General features: G+C 35.9%; 1 pseudogene; it reads right to left on the reverse strand.

The window, feature by feature from the left end:
• Positions 1-7,590: 7,590 nt before the first annotated feature.
• On the reverse strand, positions 7,591-8,994 carry LOC149256965 (putative alkaline/neutral invertase B pseudogene; annotated as a pseudogene).
• Between the last annotated feature and the right edge of the window lie 5,374 nt (positions 8,995-14,368).

Below are 14,368 nucleotides of genomic sequence, written 5' to 3' on the forward strand. Positions count from 1 at the left end.
TGATTAACCATTATTTATTTGAATGTTAGTTGAAATCATACATAAATCGAGGAAAACCACTTGATAAGAACACTTTACAACAGTTGATTAAACAGAAAATCGATGCATAACAGAAGTATAAACAAGAAAAACACAACGATACCAGACAAAAAAATTGATTACAGAGTTCTTCCTTGTTGGATTACATCTCCGGGTCCGCTTTCAAGATGATAAATCACTTTATTAGGATTGAAACATGAGAAGTTGATTACACATAGAAAATACCAGACTAAATGTGCACACAGGAACTTCTAATCACTGTCATCAGATAGCCCTCTAAACCAGATTTCCAACGCCTCTTACGGTTTGCAAAACTGACCCCGGATGCCCTTGTTACACTGAAAACAAAACTCCCTATGACATCCAAAAATTGCAAATGAAAAAAACCACAACCACTCTAATGTCTTCAAAGAAGAAAATCCGACTTAAAAATGCTTGCAGGTACATGATAACCTCCTCTGGCCTAAACGTAGCATGTACTTTCTTTTTTAGGGTAAGATATTATTCGATCTTGTTATTGATGAACACCTTAGGTGTTGGGTACATGGTGGTTTTCATTTAATTTAGAATTAAAACATAACAAAACCCAAAAATATACTTTGGTTATAACCAAACCCACTGACGGTCTGGTTAACCGGGCGAAGGATAAGACGGTTGCATGTGACTGGAAATCTAACCATATCCTGCCATCTTGTAGGTTGGTTGCTGATGGTTGCGGTGGACATAACTGCAGATTGCTCACATGTCTACTCATTCCACATGGTTTTAAGGCTGACAGTATATTGCTACCCCACTGTCACGTGAATTCCACGGTTTATACTAACTGTTCGCATGCTATCGGTCCCGATGCAGTCTCCAGCCCAGTGGTTAGGACCTGGCGGTCATGTTAACCCTGTCGGCTTATCCATCTGCTGTTCACATGACCTTCCGATATGGTCTATGTTGATTGCACGATCAAGGTGACTGTATTTGATATTTTGTAATGTTTTGTGATTGTTTTAACATATAACTTGTGGTCGAGGGGTATATTAGCATAGGTTTTAGGGGTTTAGACTTAGGCATAGGTTTTAGAATGTAATGCTTGGATTAGGTCTTTAGGTTTAGATTTAAAAATAGATTTTTTTATCTTATTTAAATACCATAGCTCATGTCCCATTAAATGAACCACATCAAAACCAATTTGTCACATTGTGACATTTTCACCATGAAACCTTATCGATGAAACAACCCTGAGAGAACTAAAAACTCTGGTGAAAATTGACGAGACTGATGACAACCTGACTTCTTTGAATACATTAATCTGATAGATCCTCCTGGATCAATCCATGTCTTGATCGAATTCCTTCCAATCCCATAAACTATTTCATCACATGAACCTCTAACATGGAGGGGAATACGTTTAGGCTTGTTTATACTCCACATGGTCACATTCATGTCTGATTTGAATTCCTTCCAATCTCATCAATCACATTAACCTCTTCATCACACGACCCTCTTATGTGGAAGGAATAAGTTCAACTTTTGTTCATACTCCAGATAGTCATATCCACAATAACCTAAAATTTGAATAGGAATAGAATAGATGATTCCATAGTCTTCCAGCGCACAATGGTAGACATTTGTACAGATTGATTTCCCTTTTCTCTATAAATCTTTGTTTGTGGGTCACACAATAAGGAAAAAAAGTTGTCATCACTGATGCCCTTGGCTCTGTTCCAGGTAATGGAAAAGATGTCTTCCTTTGCAGGAAGAAATGGAGAATTTGATCCTTTTTCTCTACCATATCTTCAATTAACATTTTTGTTCTACTTTTTGATGTCTTCAGAAAGTTGGGAGGTACACATCCCCTATAACAATGTAAAAAATGTTAGGCATGATCCAGGGTTTGAAATACTTCACTCAAAATCCACCTAGAAACTTGTCAACAAGTCGAATCTGATCACATACACTTCTGACCACTCTTTCAACCCTTCAAGTCTTCAAAGGTAGTGTTGGAATCGTTTTTGGTATTTTCTAATATATTATTGTTAAAATGTTAAAATTAACAATCTAAAAAAATGCCACTATCTTCCAACTTCATGCATTTAAGAGCTAAGACATCAATTGAATACTTGTGAAAACTTGAAGAAATACTAAAAATAAAGCAAACCCAAGGGGTGGGTTCTTCTGTCATGATAGGGGCTGGTCCAATTAATGATCAACCCGAATACATCTACAAAAGACAACTTTATCCACACTCAGATTGTTTTAAGCCATAAAAAATATGTATCCAGTAGTTTCCTTCCTTTCCTTCTATGGTGAAAGGTAGGGTTAAACAATACATAATGTTCAAAATAAAATAGATAAACTCCTTGAATTCTATAGGCCAAAACACTCATTTTCATATGCAAATCTGCTTTATAGGCACATACTAGGAATGAAAATAAACAAACTCGTGAAACTATGCAATAGGTGGAAAAATAGATAAAATTCCCTAACTTCCAAACCAACTATCCAAGATGATACACATAATTTAGCTTTTTAAATTTTAAACCAGAAATGAAGACATGGTTTTCAAATTTTAAACCAAAAACGAAGACATAGTTTTTAAATTCCAGAATAAAAATTTGAAATATCTAAATTATACCAAATTTTGTGTTTCACATTAGGAAGCAATATCTACACTATACAGTTTGTGTTTCACATTAGGAAGCAATATCTACACTATACAGTTTGTGTTTCACATTAGGAATCAATATCTACACTATACAGTTTGTGTTTCACAATAAAAGGCAACCCCATTTCAGTTTTAAATTCATTCCTCATTAAGATATAAGTAGCAGGAGGAGTTACTTGGGGTTATCTTAGGTTGTTAGGTGGAACAATAATTATCCTTCTTGCCCAGGTGAAAATACCTGTTAGTGACATGATGAGCTTTGATGCATTTTTTTATGATTATGATGTAATGGTTTTAAACCTGAGAAAAACACTCTTAAGTGAGTATAACTGTAGGTTGGCCTGGTGCCAACAACCGCACTCTTGCCTTCTAGTTAAGAGCAAGGCCGATTTCTTTATAAGAAAGGAAATAAGTAGCAGAAGGAATCTAAACTAGTAGTGGGCCCAATATATAATTATAGCACTCATTCATAGTCATGGCCATTCTTTGTATATTTATAACCATGAATTAGAACTCATAATGCCACAATTACTTGTTAATTTTCCATGGATGACAACATGTGCGAGTTGCCTCATTTGGCCAAAATATGCTTACTTGACAACTACATTGTCCAAACTAAATCTGTAAACAAAATAAATAGTTGCACACACCCACCGGGTGCTCTTTGGATTGTTACATCATACATGCAACCAAAATAGGCAACCAAGTCCAAGCAGAAAAACATATGTGCATTTTGTAAACCATTTAAGTGCTCACTCAATTCATGCTAATACTTTTTATGATCCAAAGGTTTCAAATACACATACTTATATTAGTCTTCTAAGCAATGAAAATATTTGACATTTAAATTGATGCATATTTAATCTCTAATAAATGCTTATCAAAATTATAAACCATGATATCTAGTGCAGTAAAGACCAATGCATATTTCTCAAACTTATATTCTGTTTACTTATTTATGTTAGTCTTTAAGGTGACGAGAATATCAGATATTTGAACTCATGAATTTTTAATCTCTTATAGCTTCTCAATAATCCAGTCTTTTTAATCTCTAATAAATACTCATCAACACTATGAAACATGATATCCACCGCTTAAAGATCAATGCAGATTAATCAAAACTTATATTCTCTATTTACTTCTTTTTCAAAAGGCATGAAGCACACGAATTGAATAGATATCCTAAATAACATTGATCAAAACACACAATCATGGACATTTAGAGCATCAAGTAAAATCCAAGAATAAATCATCAATCAAGTATGTTGGTTCATGTTCTAAAATCATTAAATTGATCCAAAAATATGATTATATGTCTGTACACAGAATATAATTGCTCAATAGAGAGCCATCAATCCTTCCAAGCCTATTAAACGTACCCAGTCTAATGTCATATATTCTAGGGATGATTATGAGTTCAAATATCAAAAGGCACACTATAGCCATGGTAAGAAAACGATCAAGCCATTCAAGTAAACACATGCACAAAAAGGACTGCTATGGGCAGGACATTTAAGACGCAAAAGGCATAAAGTCCATAAATTCAGACAAATATATCAAAGAACATTGATGTAAACTCATAATCATAAACATTCAGAACATCCATGTAAAAGTCCAACAATTGATCGAGCAAATGTGCTAGTGCAGGCTTTGAAATTATTAAATTGATCTAAAAATGTCAACATGTCCATAAATATAGTATCATGACTCGTAAGCGAGTCATAAATCCTTTCTACCCAAATGTACCAAATTCAATGTCATATACTCTGGAGATGAATATGAACTTGAATACCCAAAAGGGCATAGCTATAGGTGTTGTAAGCAAATATTAATACATTCAAATGCATACATGTACAGAAAAAGGGCTGCAAAGGGGTGGGAGGTCCCAAAAGAAAGAGTGAAGTTGAGTAAGATAATTATTTATTTGGATGCCAACCCATTTTTAGGATAATAATAGCTTGTAATATTTCGATCCATTTTTTTTTTGGTGTTGGCGTTGGCTAGATCCTTGATTAAGATAGATCTATACTGATAATAATAATTATACAAACTAGATAAATACCACAGTAGATAAATAACAACCCTACAACCTACTGCCTGTAATAAATCACATAGATAACAACCTCAACAAAGAAAGAGCATGCTTGGAATGACACCAATGCCTAGAATGGAGAGTGTGATCAGGCATTGAGGCTTTTATATGGTTAAGATTTAAGAATCAAGAAGCTAGAAATTTCTCACCCCAATAAAGTTCTTCTTGAAACTATTGGGGATATTCTTCTCTATCTAAAACCTTCATTGTTATAGATTTTGGCTGTCACGGTTGCTTCTTTTAAACTAATGGCTGTTTGGTTTTCACAGTTACTTCCTTTAAACTGATGGGTGTCAGCATCATAACTGTTTTAAATAGGTTGGTAATATGGCCAGGCCTTTTAGAGATGAATTTGAAGTATTTGGTGAACAACTACAAATTGCACATGTACGAAAATGATTCTCAATATGTTTTGAACAGTTATTGAAAACCATTTCCTTGAATAAAGCACAATTTAATTAGATAAATTCCTTTCGATTACATCAAATCATGTTTTGCATCTTCACTAATTTATCAGGTATCCACTTAATGGGTTCAATTCTTTAATGGAAACCCTATGCATGAGTTTGGTGAGATAGGGCCTCGATAAGACTTACTGTTTCATAAATTGATTAGGAAACTGTTACTTCTAAAACTCTTACTATGTGGGAAACTCTAACCATAAAGCACGAGAGCCTAGAGGAAACTAGTAGGAAAACCGCCTAATGTCAGCTCGGTGGATTTGTTCCTCACTTTAGACTAAGGAAATGGAAATTTTAGCCCAATGGGATGTCCCTAAGGTTCAATGAGCCAATTCATTAGTGTGGGTGTGATCTTAGCTTAGGTTGATAACATATATGATTGACACAGCCAATTGATTTGCCTTTAAGAGATGTGAAGGAAGTGTGATATAGCGTGCAAATAAATTATTATATTATCCACAAGCATGAGTGCAAATCAAATACAACAAAGTCTGACATAGAACTTCAAGCTCCAAGATTTTTTATTACTAGCAATTGAAATGTGAAAGGATGAGTGTGTTTGAGATATAACAAGTGAGAATCATACACACAATATGCTGGAAATATAAAGTGAATTATGACAACTTTGGCATGAATTTCAATCACAAGATAGTGCTTCAATTCTAAATGATAATTTACATTAATACAATTCATTCATAAGCAAGTTTTATTAACAAATGTAGCATTGGGTTAAGAGAGTCATCTACGTGACTGTAAAGTCAATTCCAGATCGCAGATTTCAAATTATTATGTATCCATAATTGTACGATTTGTGTGCAAAGGAAAGAATTCACATCAATAAGTCAAGTATGCCATGAACACATCAAAGATGTTACCAATGCAAACTCTATTCCTTAGAGAAATGATGTCATTCACTATACTCATAAACCTGTAGTGTTACTGGCAATATGAACAAAGAAAGATAATGCACATTCCTGTGATCAATCACATGAAAAAGATAATAGTTTGGACAAAGAGCATATATGATTATTAAGTGGGTTCATTTCTTTCTTAAACTGATGATATGAAAACTGCAAGATGAGTGCTCAACGGAGTAAGATGTGTCTTCCAAACATTGCAAGATACAGTGGGACAAGTAGATAGTGAAGACTCAAGCCATTCAGTTGGATATGATTTTGATCAAACTAGAGGACTCGATGACATGATTGATTGCCTTCCCTCTTGGCATCAAGAAGATGTAGGAGAAGCAATGGAGAAGCTAGCAATTTGTTTAAGTTTGTACAAGAATATTCCACTCATAAGCAGGAATAGAGAATAACTGACCATAGCTTGCCTTCTTAATATATGATCTTCTTTGAGATGCTTCCAAAATATCAGACCATCATATATAATTCCCTGATTTGGCAATAATTTTTTATTTTTTTTTTGTCGTCTTAACAGAAAACTGAGATTTCCACTCAACAAAAGATTCAACAACTTGTGACTTCACATTGCCCCAAGAAATTCAATTTATTCCGTAGGGGAGAACCCATGTCAATTAAAACAACTATAATCATAAAGTAAGATTGAACTGAAACAAGAACTGAACTTCCACAAGTGCAACTCACAAAACTTCAACGCTTCTTGTTAATAATTGACAATGCTATTAATGTGGATAATTATCTTGTAGTTAGTAGATATTTTTTTTTTTTGTTGAGTTAAAAGAGTTTTATTCAAAATTCAAATGTAATCACAACACATTTTAGGAGCTTCGTGCTCTAAATGAAATTGACAATTGAAGGACTGTTTTTGTAGAATTGTGAGAGAGCTCAAAATTTGCATCAAAATGACACTAGATGCCTAACCACATTCTATCATGACTTGGAAAATCCATACCTATTGCCAACTCAGCTCAAATGGATTCATCACTTGCAAAGGGAACATATACTCCAAAATCATGAGAATATAACCCTCATCCAAGGAACATTCTAGCCTACCTAATTTCCTTGTAGCTACTTGAGTCAAACTAAAATAGAAGCTTGAAAATGCAAGACTATTAATCTCCTGCTAAAACCTCAAGTCAAGATAATAATCATGAAGGCACACACATAATTAGGAAGAATAATAGCAATATCTAGTTTAATATTTATCAAGTTTGGCATAAATACGAACATTTTTTTTCAATAAACGACAATGACATGAACAAAAAAGCCTACTTAAAAGCATATTATAAAGCATGTAAAATAAACTTCTTTGTTTTCTCTTGCGCTAGCAACATAATGCATAGTGTTTCAAAAGAATTCAATGATTCATGGATGTAATCAGTACAACAGAGCAAACCAAGTGGGTATTTGTAGAGGAGTTTACTTGGCCTTAACCTCAACTCCTTCCTTCATAAGTAAATTTTCGTAGCTAAAACCCATGAGATCTACAACAGAACCCATATCATCTTCTTCTTCAATGGATGAACCATACCTGCTGGTAGATATGGACCACACAATGTGAATCAGAGTGGCTGTAATGGCACCCAAGAGAGCACCCAGTAACAGAGCAAACACAATGCTCAAAATATCTTCGACCCTCCTCTGGAAAGAACCCACCTTCTTTTTATGGGCAGGGATAGTTTTATGAGATGGGTTGGGATTGTTGATAAAACCCCAGGAGTAGAAAACATGACTCTGGTCTTCTTCATTCAAAAATTCCTCTCCATACACTTCAAGCTTCTGATTCTCAACGGGCATGGCGATTGCTAGGTTTTCATCCAAGGGACGATGACGATTAGATGACGAAAAAGATATCGAAACTATGTATGATCTGCAGGCAAAGAATGGCTTACCAGGGCAGCCTTGGGCTTGAATCTCAATAGGGTAACCATATATACCCATTCTTCTATCAATCATACAACAACCATCCACACAAAGAAGCGTTGGGAAGGTGTCAAATCCTTCAAAAAGACACAAACTCAAGATAAGCCTCATTCCATGTTGTACTTGAGTCAGATCAATAAGACTATGGTCTCCTGTACACTTGGTGTAGGCTCGGAGCAAAATAATCCACCAAAATCCTGAATCGATAGGGGCAACCCTACCAATGGCGCTTTCGCCAAAATATGCAATTATGGTGTCGGTGTTTCGCTCAGGATCATGAAGAACCTTAAAGCTGGCAGGCATAACACCTTCACCTAGTGTAAAATTATCAATTCGCTTATCCCAGGCTTGGAGGTGAAGAGTCTTTAACAAGAATTTTTTGAAAATTTTAGGCTCGCCATTCATCAGAAATGCCAATGCATTGGGAACGAAGTCCCTAACAAATACCTGGTTATAGTTCAAAGCGTCCTCGGTGGAATCAAGGGCTACAATGGTGCCAACGGGCTTCCCTTTGAAATAAACCAGAGACTTCCTGAGACTGTCCCATGCATCTGCCACCATGGGATGCGTGGCGAACGAGGTGTGGCATCCGGACAGAGGGGTGCCGGATCGGATGCTTATCCTGGGAGATGACATTATGCTTACCCTGGGAGATGACATTGACTCTAGGCCATCCGAGCTCCTCACGGTCTCTAGACCCCTCGGATGGGTAACAAAAATCGACAAATCGCTCAGAGTCTTTTCTTCCAGAGATCTGCACTCCAGATTCAAGGGCCTCGGCCTCGTCTCCATCAGGGCCTCTTCCAGAGACATACTAGTCGGCATTGTGATTGAAAAGGTATTATATGGTGCCAGGAGGAGATTTTATAGTCGTCGAATCTATTTCAAAATGCCACGAGTATTTTGTAGAGATGGTTGGGAGAAAACAACAAAAACAAGAATAAATAAAATGACAGAGAACTAAAATCTGGGCTTATGCCTGCAAACACCAATTTTTCTCCCCTGATGTCAATTATCCCTTGAAAACCAAAAACCTTTGTTGTTTTCTAATGAAAAATCTCTGGATTTGTAGGCTCTTAAAGCCAGAAAGAAGCATCAACCAAAAGGAAAAATATGGCAATGGAATAGGAGGAGGAGATAAATCCAAAGGAAAAATGAAAAAGGCAGCCTTGGGCTTGAATAAAACAAGCGAAAAGACACATGAGGAAAAGGTGTTGGCACATTGTGAGTAAAGGAGGATTAGGACCAATACGGTATGGTAACTCAGTTTAATAAAGCTAAGATGTTGATAGGGGCTGAGTTGATTGGTAAAGCAGGGTGTTGTTAGTTGCTCCACCACGGTTCATATCATCCCAACATCATGTTTCCCCTTGTGAGCCAATGCACCTATGTAAACATACCTGTTATTGTGGTTGGGGTAAGGTGTAGGTCCTAAGCATTTGGAAAAATAGATACCCACTACTCACGACTGTTTAGATGAAGAATAGTCACTATTAGACCTCATATTTTGAACTTAGCTCTGATACCATATGTGAGGATCCCTCCTAGGGTCCTCTAACTAAAAACTAAATTCACCGAATTTTGAACACAATAAGAAGGGAAATAAATTATTTATATCTAATCATTTATTTGATGACAATTTACCATTAAAATTTATTTACCACAAATTAAATAAATAAAAATTTAATTGCAACCATTTACATAAGCAATCAATAAATGGAGGAATACCTGTTCCAATAGCTTAGTTGAGATGCTCTTGAGATCCTGAATCTGTTGGGATGATTCTCTTGACTACACGACTGAATTTTCCTCCTAGCCAACTAGGAAGTATTTCCTAGCCCAGCGAACCTCCACAGGTTCCCTAACCCTTTGAGCCTAAGTCCAACCAGATGTAGTGTGTCCAAGTTTAACAAACACTCTCCATATCCAAGTTTGTATTCCCTCATTTATCTCTTCATTCTCTTTCTCCACATTCCTCCCCCAAAACACAATCCTCCAAAACAAAATCAAGACCAAGGATTCCCCCTCTCCTCTCATCATCCTCCCCGTTTTATGCCTCTTCCTACCATCCACCTCAACCACCTATCATTAATGTCATGACTACCCCCTCATCCTTTCATTTTGTATCCTTGACTTTTCTTACCATATCTTCTCCCAAGTAGATTTGAGAAGAAATTTTGAGGATAAGATATGGATATTTAATTTGGAAATTAATTGGAGAAAACGATATCTTCTCCCAAGTAGATTTTGAGAAGACATTTTGGGATATGGATATTTAATTTGGAATAAATGGAAGGAGACCATATCCTATCCAAAATTAAATTTGAGAAGACAAGTTGGGAATTGAATAATAACAATAATAAAATTTATATCAGTAAATAAATTTATAGTTTCACAAATGTAAGTATGTACCAATATTTCTTGATAATTATAAGTCAATACTTTCAGGTAATTTAAACACTAATAAAATTTGCATGATAATATTAAGTAGGGCATTACAATCAGGGTCACCAGCCCAATTGGAATCAATGAAAACAACCAATAGAAGAGATGCTTCTACACTGTAATGAATCCCAAAATGAACTGTATCTCGAACATAACGAAGTATTCTTTTAGCTACTTTCTAATGACTTTCATGTGGGTTTTGCATAAATCGAGAAATAAGGCCAACAACAAAGGAAAGGTTAGGACGAGTATGGGTTAGATACAAAATTTTTCCTACAAGTTGATTGTATAAGGTAGCATCAACTTGAGGGGAAGTACAAGTGACTGAAAGTTTGGCCCAATATTGAAAGGGAGAAGGGGCTGGATTATAGTATTCCTCGTGAAAGTGGTGTAGAAGATTACTGGCATAATTAGACTAGGAAAGGGAAATACCTTCCTTGGTTTGCAAGACTTGAAGACCAAGAAAATAATGCAAGTGTCCTAAGTTTGTCATTTCAAACTGCTTTTTAAGGCTAGACTTCACATGGTTTATAAGGTTGGGATCACTACTAGTAACGATAAGATCATCAACATAAAGAACAAGAATGATAAGAGACTTACCTACTTTCTTGGTGTAGATAATATTGTCATAATGACACCTAGAAAAGAGAGCATTTAAAAGAAAGCTATTCATTTTTGCATACCAAGCCCAAGGGGCTTGCTTGAGACCATAAAGGGGTTTCTTAAGCTGACATATAAGGCTGGAGTTTGGTTGTATAAAGCCGGGAGGTTGTTCCATATATATTTCTTCAATCAAGTCCCCATAAAAAAGGTAGATTTAAAATCCATTTGATGGACTTCCCATTTGAAAGAGGCAGCAAGGGAAAGAACAAGGCGAATAGAGTTCATTTTGGCAACATTGGAGAAGGTTTCAGTATAGTCAATTCCTTCAACTTGTGAAAAACCCTTAGCAACAAGACGAGCTTTATGTTTACCAACTTTTCCATCTGGTCCATACTTGGTTCTGTAATCCCATTTGCATCTGCCAAGTTTTCGTCCCTTTGGAAGAGGAACAAGATCCCATGTATCATTTGCCAATAATGAATGATATTATTCATTCATAGTTGCGTCCTAATATGGATGGCTTGAAGCTTCTGCAAAGGTGTCAGGATCACAATTCGCTGGAGCTTGAGCTAGTAAAGAAGAGGCTCTATCAAACTGAGAACGAGTGCGACTCTGATCTGTAGGATCTCTTGCAAGAGCACTTACTGCATCCCGAGTAGCGTGGACCCATTTTGGAAGCTGAGGAGCTGAAGGAGGATCCCGAGAAGGTGGGGGAGGATTTTCATCCTTGTTGTCATCATTTGAAGAAGAAATATTTTCAGAAGTAGAAGGGATAGGGAGAGGTGACACATCTGCCGAACTAGATTCGTAGGCCAATATATTTTCAGAAAATTTTACATCTCTTCTAATGATAATATTTTTGGATTTAGGTGAAAGAAGTCTATATCCTTTGACATCTTCAGAATATCCAACAAAAATGCATTTTTCACTCTTAGTTTCTAAGGCTTTATGTTTCTTTTTGTGAATATGGGCCCATGCTTCACTTCCAAAACACGAAAGTGACTAACATTTGGTTTAATTGAGCTACATGCTTCTTCTGGAGTGATATTCTTTAAAACCTTAGTAGGAGTGTGATTTACTATGTAATTTGCACAGTTAATTGCTTCTACCCAAAAATTAAGACTCAGTCCTTTAGATTGAAGCATACAATTAACCATTTCCTTTAAGGTGCTATTCGTCCTTTCAACTATACCATTTTGTTGTGGAGTATATGGAACAATGTGTTGCATTTGAATTCCATTCTCAGTGCAAAAGTTGATGAATTTGTTGTTAACATATTCTCCACCATTATCAGATCTTAGCTTAAGAATTTGATGTCCAGATTGTTTTTCAACAAAGACCTTAAAGGCCAAGAACATGTTAAATACTTCACTCTTGAGTTTTAAGAAGTATACCCAAGTGCTTCTGGAGAAATGATCAATGAAAGTTACGAAATACTTGTAGTCAGAGAATGAAACAACTGGAAGTGAACAACATAAATCACGATGCACAAGCTGTAAAGGGGTTGAGGCGTGCCAAGAGGCACATTTTTCAATACTATCTCGATGATGTTTTCCGAGTACACATCCGGAACAAACACCATCTCTGCAAGATACCATAGGAAGACCTGTCACCATATTTTCTTTACATAGATTTTGAAGGGAGCGATAATTTAAGTGACCAAATCACTCATGCCAAAGTTTTCTCACTTCATCATTATGAGCAAAAAATACCGAGGGAAGAGTTGATGACCCAAAGTTGTTAAACTTATACAACCTTGTAGAATCATTAACAATGGCAGTAACTAAAATCTGTTTAGGATCTCTTAGGTCCTTAATTACAACATCGTGAGATGAAAATTCAACGGTTTTACCTTCACCTAAATGAGTTATCTGATATACAGATAGAAGATTGTAGGATAAGGTTGGAACATATAATACATCATTAAATTGACCATTGTCTAGATGAATAGTTTCAGTCCCTACAACACTAAGAGATCTATCATCACCAACATATATATTTTTGGTGTTACAATCATTTAAATAAGAAAACATGGCTTTGTTTTTTTTTGGCCATGTGATAAGAAGCTCCAGAATCAAGGAGGCACTCATGAGAATGAGAAGAAGAAGATACATTTAGTGCATAACCAGACTGAGATGCGTGACAACCACATGAAGAGAGTGCTATTCCTGAAGATGAAGTTGAAGTTGAAGAGTGCTCCAAATTGATGTTATGCTTCTTCATTGCTGCTTCCAATACTTCCATTTTCTTAAAGCATTTGGATTCTAAGTCGCCATCTCGATTACAAAAGTTGCAATGTCTATCGGTCTTCTTCCCTTTGTTTTTATTTGCCTTATCATTTTGTTGAATTGATTTTTCATTTTGATGTTGAAATTGCTTAGGAACCTTGTTTGGTTTAGGACCATTATTTTTAGGGTACTGCTTTGTAGGATTCTTTGAATTTGGTTGTTGTTGGGCGGCTAAGGCTTTCTTAGAAGAGTTTTCAAGATTAAGAAGACTAAAACGTAAGATATTCTCTTGTTCTCTTATTAAATAATCACAAAAGGCATCAAAAGAGGGGGACTTGTAGTTCTTTCCTTGAGAAATAAAGGCTTCTCTAGTAGAATGGAAGGTGGAAACAAATACAGAGTAGGTTGTTCCCAACTTAGCATGAATGGAATAGATAAGGCTACCATCTTCTTTCTTAACCTTAACACCTTCCAAGAGAAGTCTAAGGGTCTTTAACTTAGACAAAAAACATTCAATGGAAGAAAAATTATTGGGGTCCAATGAGAGCAACTCATTTTCGAGTTGATGGGCTTCATTTTTAGTTCAAAAAATTTAGTGAGTTGTTTCATTGCTTCATTAGGGGTATCAAGTTCTGCAATATGGAATCTAAGGTCTGGAGAAATAGACATCCTTATCAACCCATGTGCTTTATCTTGCCTATTTTCTCATTTGGCTTCCTTATCTTCATATTTAGGTTTAGTTTCTTCGCATGAGTCTATACCTTAAAGCCCTTTACTTCTAAGTAAATCCACAATGTAGGACCACCATTGGAAGTAGTTGGTGCTGTCAAAAGTAACTTGGCATGGACTTTCCATTTTAACAGAAACTGAAGATGTAGATGCTGAAACTAAGTGTTTCAATGGGAAGATCTCGAAAAATAGGCCAATTAAAAAAAAACGGCTCTAAAAATGGCTTTCGGATGAAGAAGTTATGGCTTTTTGAAGAAATGTTGTTGAAG

Source organism: Pinus tabuliformis, chromosome 6, assembly GCF_031772625.1.
Source record: "Pinus tabuliformis cultivar Carrire ecotype Pingquan chromosome 6, CPIR1, whole genome shotgun sequence".
In the NCBI taxonomy this organism is placed as follows: domain Eukaryota; kingdom Viridiplantae; phylum Streptophyta; class Pinopsida; order Pinales; family Pinaceae; genus Pinus; species Pinus tabuliformis.